This window comes from Cupressus sempervirens, chromosome 7, assembly GCF_028749045.1.
Source record: "Cupressus sempervirens isolate cs-2001-9-10 chromosome 7, ASM2874904v1, whole genome shotgun sequence".
NCBI classification, from domain to species: domain Eukaryota; kingdom Viridiplantae; phylum Streptophyta; class Pinopsida; order Cupressales; family Cupressaceae; genus Cupressus; species Cupressus sempervirens.
In genome coordinates, this window is record NC_143124.1 from 251,658,339 (window position 1) to 251,670,529 (window position 12,191).

Sequence of the window (12,191 nt, forward strand, 5' to 3'; positions counted from 1 at the left end):
AATTTTGAAAATTACCATATTTGAATTTTTTTATAGAAAAAAATAAAATTTTCCATTTTTGGTAATTTCTAAAACCCATCCTAGGAATCTCACTTTTTCCTGTGAAAAGCCCCCAAATAAGGCAAGATGAATTGCCAACTAACCCATGAAATCAAGAATATGATTTCAGATTTATTACCGAAAAAAAAACTTTTTAAAATTTTGAAAAAATAGAAAAAATAATTGTGGAGGTGAAGATGAAATTTCAATCTCCCAATTTTTCTTTGAAATGGCTACCTATTAGGAAGAGCTCAATTAGCAATCCAAATAACTCCTCCTAGCTAAAGTGCTGGTAAAATTTTAGCCAATACCCACATCCAAGTCAAAAGTTATGACTTTTGGAAGTTGATGCATCACAACATATACTATTGATATTTCATGATGTTATCAAAGTTAGAAGTTTATTTAAGTGTTAGATAGTTTCTATTAGTATAGAGACATATATGGTATGTACAATTAATAGACTTTGAGTTAGTTCATGAGCAGTTGCAAAGAGATAGATTACAATGTTATGATGATGTATGTCAATGTGTAGACGTGTATGGAAAATACAGTGCGAGTTATAGTTACATTACTAGTTTAGTTAATCAACAAAGTAAAATAGAGGGCAATAGATAATTGAAATATATGGCTTAAGGATTTAGTTTGGAGATAAGATAATTACTTGATCATGTTGGGCTGACATCCTAGATGTTTACCCAAAGTTATGTTATATTTGGTCAATTGTGTCAATGCATTAGGGTGAACTAAGAAAATATGTACTAATTTGTGAGATATAATTAAAGATCATATCTTGCATAGATAATGGAAAGTATAAATATGATGTATGAAAAAAGCAAGTGTGAGATATAATAGTAAGATAATATTATTTGTATATCTACTCTTGTGAGGAAACTGAATTGTATATTGCATGTTAGGGCAATGGGTTATTCTTGCATACATTGTATTTGATCTACCAACTCCTAATAGGGTTGAAGAAACTCCTAATAGGGTTTAGGATTTTAGCAAGGGGTAGTCCTCTAACAAGGACTCAAGACATTATATGTATTTCACAAATTCCTAACAGGGTCAATATCCTTAACAAAACTCTTTTTTTTAGTTCATCATCTTATGGGTACCATCCCCAAAAGGGTCTTCCCTTGGCCATGGTTTCACTAGTTAACAATTAATGATGTTATGAGTTCTCATTATGCATCGTTATATTTATTTTTCAACATTATTTTTCCACTTTCATATGCAAGTTATAAAGTAATTAACAATATTTAGTTATGGGGAAAAGCTTTTAGAATATTGATTTACACCCCCATTGAGTATTATATATTTCTAAAATTATGCTCTTTTTCAAACCTTGAAGAAATCAAGAAATTATTTAATTCCTAAGTAGTTTGTAGTGTATATTTATCTTAAAGCTTTATAGTATTTGGGAAGTCAAAAACATTTGAATAAGAGATATATGAAGTGGGTTGAGGACTTGTAGATTTTCACATTTGTGACCATACATAAAAGTGGAGTTACTAACTAAGTTGCTAATGCATTGAGAAGAAAACATTCTTTGTTGACTAAGATGAAGGTATAAGTTCTTGGTTTTGATTATATGGAGTTGTATGATACTGAGCCTAGTCTATTTGAGGCATAGAGAGTATGTAGAGAACCAAATCTATTAGATCAAGTCAATAATTTAGATGAGTATTTCATTCAAGAATATATGTTATTCAATGTAATTTTTTTGTTCATACCAAGAAGTTTTATGAGAGTTAGTGTGATTAAGGAAAAGTAATTTAGTGGTTTCACTAGACATTTTGGAAATGATAAGACATTGATTCTCCTTAAGGATAACTATTATTTTGCACAAAAGTATTAGGATGTTCAAAAGATTGTAAGGAGTTGTAGAATTTTCCAAGCTTCAAAACTAGTAAGTTAGACTACTAGATTGTATACACTTATTTTTGTTCCTGAGAAAGCTTGTAGTAACATAAGTATGCATTTTGGTCTTGGATTGCCTAAGACAAAAAGAGGGTATGATTCCATATTTGTTGTTGTGGATAGATTTTATAAAATGACAAATTTCATACCACATAAAATGACATCAATTGTTGTGCATATTGATGAGATTTTCTTCAAAGAGATTGTTAGATTACATAGATTACCAAAACGTATTATTTTTGACAAAGACAATAAGTTTTTTTGTTACGTTTGTAGGACCTTTTGCAAGAAAATGAATATTGATTTGAAGTTAATTTCTACATTTCATCCAAAAATAGATGGATAGATAGAGATTAAGAATAAAAGATTGGGAAAATTGTTGAGATGGTTAGTTGGAGCTAAGATGAGTAATTGAGATATGGTATAGGCACAAGTTGAGTTTGCATAGAATAATTTAATGAATAGGATGATAGGAAAAACATCTTTTGAGATTGTTACTAGAATGTAGCCTATATGAGTATCATATTTGAGGGATGTTGCTAGTGAAGAGAAGAGAAGTCCTAAAGGGGAAGAATTTTCTAGTTTTATGAAGTTGTTGCATGAGGAAATGAAGTTGAAGTTGCAATAAAGTAATTAGAAGTATAAGGATAACGTTGATAATTCTAGGAGACATTTTTTTTCAAGTTCATGACTAGGTGATTATTCATTTGAAGAAAGGAAGATTTCCTATTGGAACATATAGTAAGTTGAAAATGAAGAAGTTTTGACATTGTAAGATCTTGAGGTAGTTTGACATTGGTAATTCCTATGAAGTTGAGTTAATTGATCAAATGGATATATCTCCTATATTCAATGTTTCTCATTTATATAAGTATCATGAGTCATATGATGAACTTTTTGTACAAGATGATTATCCCAAGAAGTAGATTAAAGAGGATAAATAGATACTGGATGGGAGAGGTGATTAGAGCATAAGAGGAAAATATCACTATGAATATTTTTTGAAGTGGAAGAAAAACCTCGTTGAAGATGCTAGATGGATTTGTTAATTAGAGTTGGGCTTATCTTAGGTTGTGATATTTGCATGATTCAAGAGAATCAGTTCTTTCAACCCTATTTTTTTTATATACGATAATCTTGCGTTGCCTTGCTGTCATGCCCATCATTTTTCATTCTACATGTTAGTGTCAAGTTTTAGTGGCTTTCGAGTTGCATTCATTGTCAAGTTCTTGTATGTGTCGAGATGTCCAATGTTGGCCAATCATTTTTTTATGTGTTGAGTTGTCGAGTATTGGTCAAGAATTTTTTGTATGTGTCAATTTGTCTAGTATTATTTAAGCATTCATTTGTAGGCAAATTGAAATTGATGTTTGTTGATGTTTGGTTCCTTCTTTGACCTAGTTTTTCTATGATTGATTCTTAGTTTCATCTAACTTATGTATTTAATTTCAATCATGAAATTAATGTAGGGATGTTGACTTGGGATTTTTTTAGACCATTTTTTAGATCATCCTTGTATTATGTAAAAATATAGAATATTATCTAAGATGTTTTGGATAGAATAAAGTTGGTGTTTAGGTTTATGTTAGGCATCACTTAGAGAGTCTAATAGAAATGTGAAGTAGAAGAGTTGGAAGTCTAAATTAAGGACTTGTAAAATTTATGAGTATGGGATTTTATAAAATATTTATGGTCGTAACCCAGAAGACCTTATAGCTAGGCATTTATGTTGACAATTGGATGAATCCACAAAAGTATTTTTTGTTTCTTCTCTTATTTGTGTTTTTTTTCCTCATGTGTTTAATTCAATTTTTTTTAATCAATGAGGTGGTTCCAAAGCTAGGCAATCCTCTAGACCTAGCTATTTAGGTCCCTTGTTGCATTAGTGGGGTTGCTCATTTTTTTTGATTTGGTTCTAGTTGTAATATGCAAACTATTCATCAAGAAGTTGAGATGGAATGTATGTATGGGGGAATAGACATTAAAATTTCAATGTGACAAACTTTGAGTTGTGGAAATTAAATCTTGAATATATATGTTGGTTGACTGAGATATGTGAATCATTATATCTAAAAATAAGACATTAGGTATAAAGTATGAAGATTAGGATCCAAAAAATCAAAATGATAAAGGATTGATATGGTTTTGTCTCATGAATTATGTATGTTGAACATTCATGAGGATAAAACTATGCATTCTTTGTAGAAGTTGGGAGATATTTAAGATGGAAAGTCCTTGATAAATGAGACTTCATAAGAAAGAATTTTTAGTCACTAAAGATGGATAGATGAACAATTTTGGAAGATCATTTAAGTGCATTCATTATGGTGATTGCACACTTGACATCTATTTGTGTATCTGTTAGTGAAGAAGAGCATTTGTTTGTTACAATTCTACTTGTTGCCTAATTCTTGGGATCACCTTGTAATGGCCAGTGGAACTACTACCACCTTATTAAAAATGGGTGGAGTGGCTATTAAGCTTCTTTTAGGAGAGATGTGGAGGAAATATTCTAAGGTGGCTAAAGCTCTAGGCTCTCACAATTCAAGAAAAATCAAAGGATAAAACTTAGAAGAACATGAAATCTGAATATTCTGGAAAGAAGTCCAAAGCAAAGTGTTGGAATTACAAGAAAGATGGTCATATTTAAAAGGATTGAAAAGATAAGAAGAAGAAGAAGAAGGAAATTAAGATTTCTTCTAATTTTGAGTCTTGTCAAAGTGATGAAAAATTTTCAAATAATGTTACTTGGGCTAATCATTCATTTGATGATGATTGGTTAGAGTAATTCAATCTTCATGTGGAAGATGTTTCTCATGATGTCATGTATGACTTAACACCACCATACAATGAGATTTGTTGGTAGTGATGTAAATGCCATAGTTGACTCAATACCAAAGTTTATTGGATATTATTAGTAGTAGCATGTGAATGATCTTCATTATTATTACAAATGTTGAAGGCATGAGATTTTTCTCTTGTAGAATTATCTTTTCACATTTTCTAAAGTATAGTTTGGAGAAGCCAATCCTCATGTGACTTAAGATGTTGATATATTGAGAGATTAACAAAGTCTTCTATAAACATGTAGATTATGGTATGCTCAATTGGAGCATGGTTTCTCTTTAGTGAATTGTTTTAGATTACCTATTCATGTCTATGCTCTTATGGCTGTAATACCCCAAAATTGGCTTATTGCCATGATCACCAATTCTGGTATATTTTTGATTGATTCTAAAGTCCTATGTCACTAGGAAATTCTTATTCTACTACTTGCTACTTGACTTAATTGTCAAATGCAGAAAACCTAAATCTGCATTAATCAGACTCTTTATTTAATTTCTATAGTATTGACTTACATCAGTCACATTAAACCTATTGATTAAGATTTAATTTAATTATTAAGTATTTATACTTTAATTAAATTAAATTATCTCCTAAGGCTAATGTACTATGGAATTAAATTAATTTAATTTAATAAATACACCTATTTTTAATTAATTAAACAAAATTATTTAATTAAATGCGAAGTCATTCTTAATTAATTACATGGAGTTATTTAATTAAATAAGAAAAGTGTCTCTAATTAATTAAATCGAATTACTTAATTAAATAGAAAATATATTTATGAGATCATATCTCATTTTATTAAATTAAATATCTCTCCAAAATCTCTCTTCAGTTCAAAAAAGGGAAATTCCTAGTTCACTAATGATCAAATTGGAAATGACTCAGATCACTTACTTTGACACTAAAGTCTATCTGAGTTGACTAACTCTTACACTCAGACCTGAGTTAGTTAACTCCCTTTAATTTTGGAATCTTCCTTTCTGACTGAACTTCATCTTCAATCTTGACCATTGATTGAAATCAATCTCAACCGTTGATGGATTCTAGGAAAGTCTATTTAATAAACCCTCATCTCTTCATTTTTAGGAGTAGAATTAGAATTTGCATCAAATTGCTATTGAAATTCATACTCACATTTTCTGACATTTTTGCATACATCTTGCATTCTTAGTTTAAATTCATTTAGCTTAATATGCATAGGTTAATCCAGTTTTGTTTCAATTGTTCCTAGATTAGAATGCATTTTTCATTCTAGATTAATCTGCACGATCATATAGATTAATTTCATTTCTTAAGTCCTTCATTCTTAGAGGGTCTGGTTGCTTAACACCTCAAATCTGAGGATATCTAACAAGAAAAATCCCCTTAGATAGAAGGCAATAGGTCACCTTACCGGCTAATTGGATGAACAATGCAATGTTCATTCCAGGATGAATATGCAAATAAGGACCATGTTGAAGTGTGTGTGTTAGCATAGGCCATATTTTCACATATACAATGGCCATGGTTGGAACTTTGGAATTGTTCTTTGTTTAGTTTATTTAAATTGAGTATGTTGATCATTTTTTGGATAATTTGAGATATTTTAATGTTTCATTTGGAGTTGGCATGGATTAATCAATTACATTTTCTCACAAATACTTAGAAACTATGGTGATGTTGTTGAATGGATTCATATCAGAATGATATTACCTATATAGTGGGAACTTCTTAGTGTAAATGTGGTAGATTGTCTTTGAGGCTTGAGATTGTACATTGTAGGTTGTATATGTTGTTTATTTTGAATTGAATTTGTATACCTTGGAAGTATCAAAGGTGATAATAGTTAAGTTTAAATGGTGCACATCTTCATTTATTAAGTAACTTTATAGATATGAGTCCATAGTTTTCCATGTGGGAGATTTTTGGGAAACAAAGTATGAGTCTCACTATATAGTGAGTCAAGTTTACCTAATCCTAATATATGATGTTTATTAAATCCTATTGTATTGTGTATTCACCCTAAATACCAAAATCATGTATAGTGTACTAGTCCATCTCATGGAAAGAATGAGTATGAAAAGTCAATGTACCATTATGATGAGTACAAGTATTGATAGAATGAGTACAATGAGAACAAGTTGGAAGAGAACAAGTATGATAAGGACATGTTAATCCAAGTATAAGTACCATTATTTGGGTTTTGAGTATACTATGAGTTCCAACGTGACGAGAATGGTGATACCTATAGAGTAGTATCTATGTTGTTATAGAGTTATGTTATGGTCAAAAGGTAGGCTAATAAATTTTGGTAGAACATTATGTAATTTGATGGTTGATACACTAGATTCAATGAGGAATTACAGAGCCTATAAATGTCTATGAGATTCATTAGGAATGGAAGCTTGTGAATGATGAAATAGGGCAGAGTGTTAAGGTGGTGTAAAGTTAAGTTGATTGTAAAGGAAACCTGTACCTATGTAAAAGTTTTTTTTTTTGTAAATTTAACATTGTTTATTGTAATACCAAAGATGACACTCAATTTCTTATATAGTAGATTTTTTCCAAAAAGGGTTTCCCACATTAAATCTGGTCTCTTCTATTTATCTTCTGTGCATCATATTTTTTATGTTTGTGTTTCTTCTACTTATCTCAAAGCTCTAAAGTAAATTGAAAATCTTTCTCATTTCCCTTGTAATTTGCATTAGAAAGGTATTTAGCAAGTATCTTTCCTAACAAAAGATGAGTACTCTTGGAAGAAACCTATGAAATAAATATCTGCAACAAACATTTCTCTTAAAAAGACTAATTAGTTTAGTAGTGCACTAAAAGATTTCATGTATACACTCTCAAAAAAACTTGTCTTGAAAGACTTAGTAAAACATATTTTTAAAAAAAATAAGTGGAATTCATCAGTATATTCAAATCAAAATAGATATACTAAATACAAAAATATTATGGAGTGCATTAAGTATGCTTCAAAAATGGAGTAAAATTTCAATTATAAAGGAAGGAGGAACAATTTAATGGGAAATAAATTCAAAGGTGAATATAGTAAATCTATAAGGAAAGAAATAATGAAATAGTTATTGGTCTTAGAATAGTTCTGGCATTTGAGTGTCAACACACTTAACCAATTCTCAAGACAATGCCATGTATAATACAAAAGCCAAGCTATAGTGTATGTCAAGCTAGAGAATTCAATAGGTGTCGAGTGAACTTCAGGTGCAGAACAATCTTTAGGTGCCAAGCAAAGTTCAAGTGGCAAGCAAAGTATAGGTGTCGAGTCACTATAGATTTTGAGTGAAATAGAATTGCTATAGGACCCGAGCAAGCCAATTTTTCTATATGTGTCAGGCATCAGCAACTAGTATGTGTCGAGTAATATAGAATCAACATATGTTTTGTGCCTTCACAAAGTTAGATGCAAACCATTTTTAGAGCTTACATGGGATGAATCTCAAAGGATCTTGGAGATAAAAATGAATCTTTTACATTAACTATGTAATCAAAATGCAACCAATAGAAAAAGTGCATGAATTGAGCAGGAAATGGAGAATGAATATGGATCGTAGATTCATACCTAACCCTAAGTCTTTGAAATATTTAAAAGGAGAATGAAACCCCATTATGTTAGTGGATGAGAGAAGTGTATGAGTAAACGATAGTGAAATTTAGAGGGGAGTTTTAAAAAAGACTTAGTCAAGAATAGAGCAGCAGCGAAGAATCTAGTTAATGAAGAAAAAAATATCAGAACTTTGAAAAGTGACATATCAAATCAAGAAGGGAATAGATTCATAGAGTAGAATAATGATCTAGAATTAGAAATTGAAGATTACAAAGCTATCAGGTCAAAGTTTTCTAATACTTTCTAGCAATCGTATTATTTATGGAAATCTTACAGAATTAGGTTGGCCTAGCAAGCATTTGTGAATCCTTTAATAGGGTGGCATTCCAAGTGAATGTACAAAAGTCATTTAACTAGGCCTACTTTTCGTAGGGTAGTGAAATCATTTAACCAGGTCACTTTTAATAGAGTGTAAAGTATTTAACAAGACAAGCCTTTCATAGGGTAGACCATTGAAAGTGGTCAAACATTGTAACCTTGAACAGTTACACATTTCTATAGTGGTATTTTGTGGGTGTAATCCCTACCCCAGTTTTACCTTCTCATTTTGGAGGGTTTTTGGTTTACCAAATTTGTGTGTTGTCTATTTTCATGCATGTTTTTACTTCTTGTTTATTAGATAAATTTGGTGCATGTGAATGATTTTAGTTAAATGAATTTGAAAAGGTTAAAAAAAGTTACTTTTGATTCACCCCCTCTCTTAGAGGTAAATATTCCCACTTGTTAATTCCAAAAATTAGTATCAAAGCTAAGTTCTCAAAAGGAGAAGCCTTACAGCTTAGAGAAAAGATCTAGAAATTGAAGTCTAAAAAATTGGGAAGATCATAGAGAATTAGGCAATCGACATACAACTTGATTTACATGCTTTGGAAGAAGCCAGAGGAGAACTGAAGAAACCCTTAAAAAGAAGAAAAGAGATTGCCATAGTTGAGAATGACACACGGTACAAGGAGATTGACACCTCAAATCTATTTTCAAATGGAGATTTCAAAGTGTTTGATGCAGAAATTGTAGATATGATGGAGAAGAATAGAGCTCAAGTAGAAGAAATTAGAATATTCAAGCTTGAACAAGAATCACAAGCCATGATGCTTTGTGAGATAATTGAATAGAAGAAAAGAGCCATTAAAGACAAGGCTATGCTAGAAGAAGACAAGAGAAACCTTACAAATAGATTGGAAGAAAAGTCAATTGATCTTGCAAGAATCTCAAACATGTAGCTAGACACCTTAAGTCAAATTATGAGTACACATCATGAACTAAATGTCAAGGATATTGAGATCTCTACACTGAAGATGCAAAAGGAACAACTACAAAATGATCTAAAAAGAGAGAAGGAGATTGTAGAAAGCTTCAAAAAACCTAATGAGGTCATCAAGTACTTTGAGTAGCTACTAAAATCACCAAGCGCTAGTAATGATACTTCAAGACTTGGTTACATTAGCACTAAACAAGGAGAATCCTCCAAAACTATAGAAGAAAGGAGTAACAAAGGTATTTAGGATTGTACCAAGCTACATAGTTTCGTGTTTTCTTTGTGTTGAAACCCTAGATTATGTAAAATGGCATCTAGCTCTAGAAAAACATAGGAGAAGGAATCATTTGAGGTCCAATTAGTATCAAAAGAGGTTAGGCAACCCAATTTTTGTCCAATCATAGAGGTTGCATACAATAATGACCTAGTAGGAGCCCTTTTCCGTCATACTCCCAAAGGTTGTAATGGTTCAAGATGTAAAGAAATGTTATAAATGCAAGATAGGAGACATAGGTGACTTGGAAATGAGGGAGGCATATGAGAAATTATGTGAAAATAGAGTGTTGAAAGAAGAGTACAAAAGTGTTGAGAGGAAGGGTTTAATGCATGCCCTAGAATTCCCTACCATGTTCAAGATAGAATGGATTAGAGTAGTGTTGAGCTGAATGCATGATGGTAGTTTATGGTTTGAGGATGGTCCTATCAAGATCAAAAAGAGAATTGTACATAGAGTGATAAGTTACCCAATCATAGGTCATCTAACAACCCTTAGGAGTGATTCTAAGGAAGGAATTGAGAAAAACACAGGTGCAAAATGGAATAAAAGAGCAATGACAATTGACCCAATCCAAGACCCTCTAGTTGACTTTGCTATTAGGGTTACAGGACACAAATTCTATTAGTCCAGCAGACTCAACAGTGTGACTTGTATTACAATGGATGTATGATACAAACTGGTAAAGAAGGATCATACATATGATCTTACGAGTTGCAACTACAACAGATCAATGAAAATCTAGTAGCCATCATAAGAACAAAGGGAGCCCAATATATATTTGGTGCAATTTTCATATGTATTGTCTTTTATGTTTAGAATGAATTTCCTTCTTTTGGTAAAGTGACATGGAAGAATGATAGGTCAATCATAGCTCAGATCAATGAATATGTAAAGTAGATGGGAGCTAATTTTGAGACCTTGATGACTAGTTATTTTGAGGATTTTAAGAAATCAATGAAGCAAAGGCTCATAATTCTGGTTTCCTTAGTGGAGAAACATGTAAATAAAGTCTTTTTATTGTAGATATAGACTATACATACATACAAGAGGTCATGGTTGAGACCTCTTGGGTATAAGATAAATATAGATGAAACATCAGCAATAATAACTACTTTATTAGCAGAGGAAATTGACAAGGATTCACCACATTTTGGAACATATGACATGATGAGATCCAAGGTGGATATGGAGTTGAAAACTGTCTCCACTTTCAAGAAGAAGGACACGCTTGTAAAGAAGTTGAAAGCCAAATTTTTGGAAGGAACTGCAAAAGAAGTAGATGAAGAAGGTAAAGATGTCGAGCATGATGAAGAAGAGCAAGATAAAGTGCCACTTGACTTAACCCAAGGTATGGAAGAGGATGTAGATGAAGAAGAAGATGTCAAGCAAGAAGCACCAAAGAGCTGAGCCAAAGAAGAGGGAAGCTCAGAAGCAGCTAGTTGCATAGCCTAAATGAAAGAAGAAGAAACCTACAAAGCCAAGCCCAAACAAGCCAACTATAAGAGCTGACACTAGGGCCACAACATAAGAGGCATAAAGGAAACAGAACAACAAGGACCTGCAGAGCATAAAACAAGAAGAAAGTATGTTGTACCTCTAGAATTAGACGAGGAAAGAATAGAGTATGATGAGAAATAATTCATATTAAGAAAGATGCTCTACCACATCTAAATTTGAAACTATTTTTAATAATATTAGAGATAATATAGGTTTATCTATTCTAAAGACCATAGAATTTAATTAGTTGTCAAAGGAACAACAAAGCATAGTGGAAGAATCCATCTACACTATGATGGCTAAGTTCAAGACCTCCCCACTTGAGCTAGACAATTCAATGACTAAGGAGCTAAGCTCATTGGTTGAGAGTAAATGGCATTACTATCTCAAAATGGAGAAAGAAATAAGAGACTCTACATTGGCTCATGTAATCCTAGACCTTACTAAAGGTCAAATAAAAAAGGCTAGTAAAAGGCATTGGAGAAAATTTGCACCCAAATACAAAGCCTTCAATATTTTGCAAAATCAAATTGAAGATGTTGTCCAAAAGTCCACACAAATGTGGATATTAATATATGATTTAACAATTGTAAAGGAAGGGAAGGAAGACCCATTTGAGGGTAGAAATGATGATGAAGAAGAAGAGAATGAGAAAGAGGAAGAAAGAGAGAAAGAAAAAGATGAACAACTAAAAGAAATAAAAAAAGAGATGGTGGAGGAAACACGCGGTGAAGATGCAACAG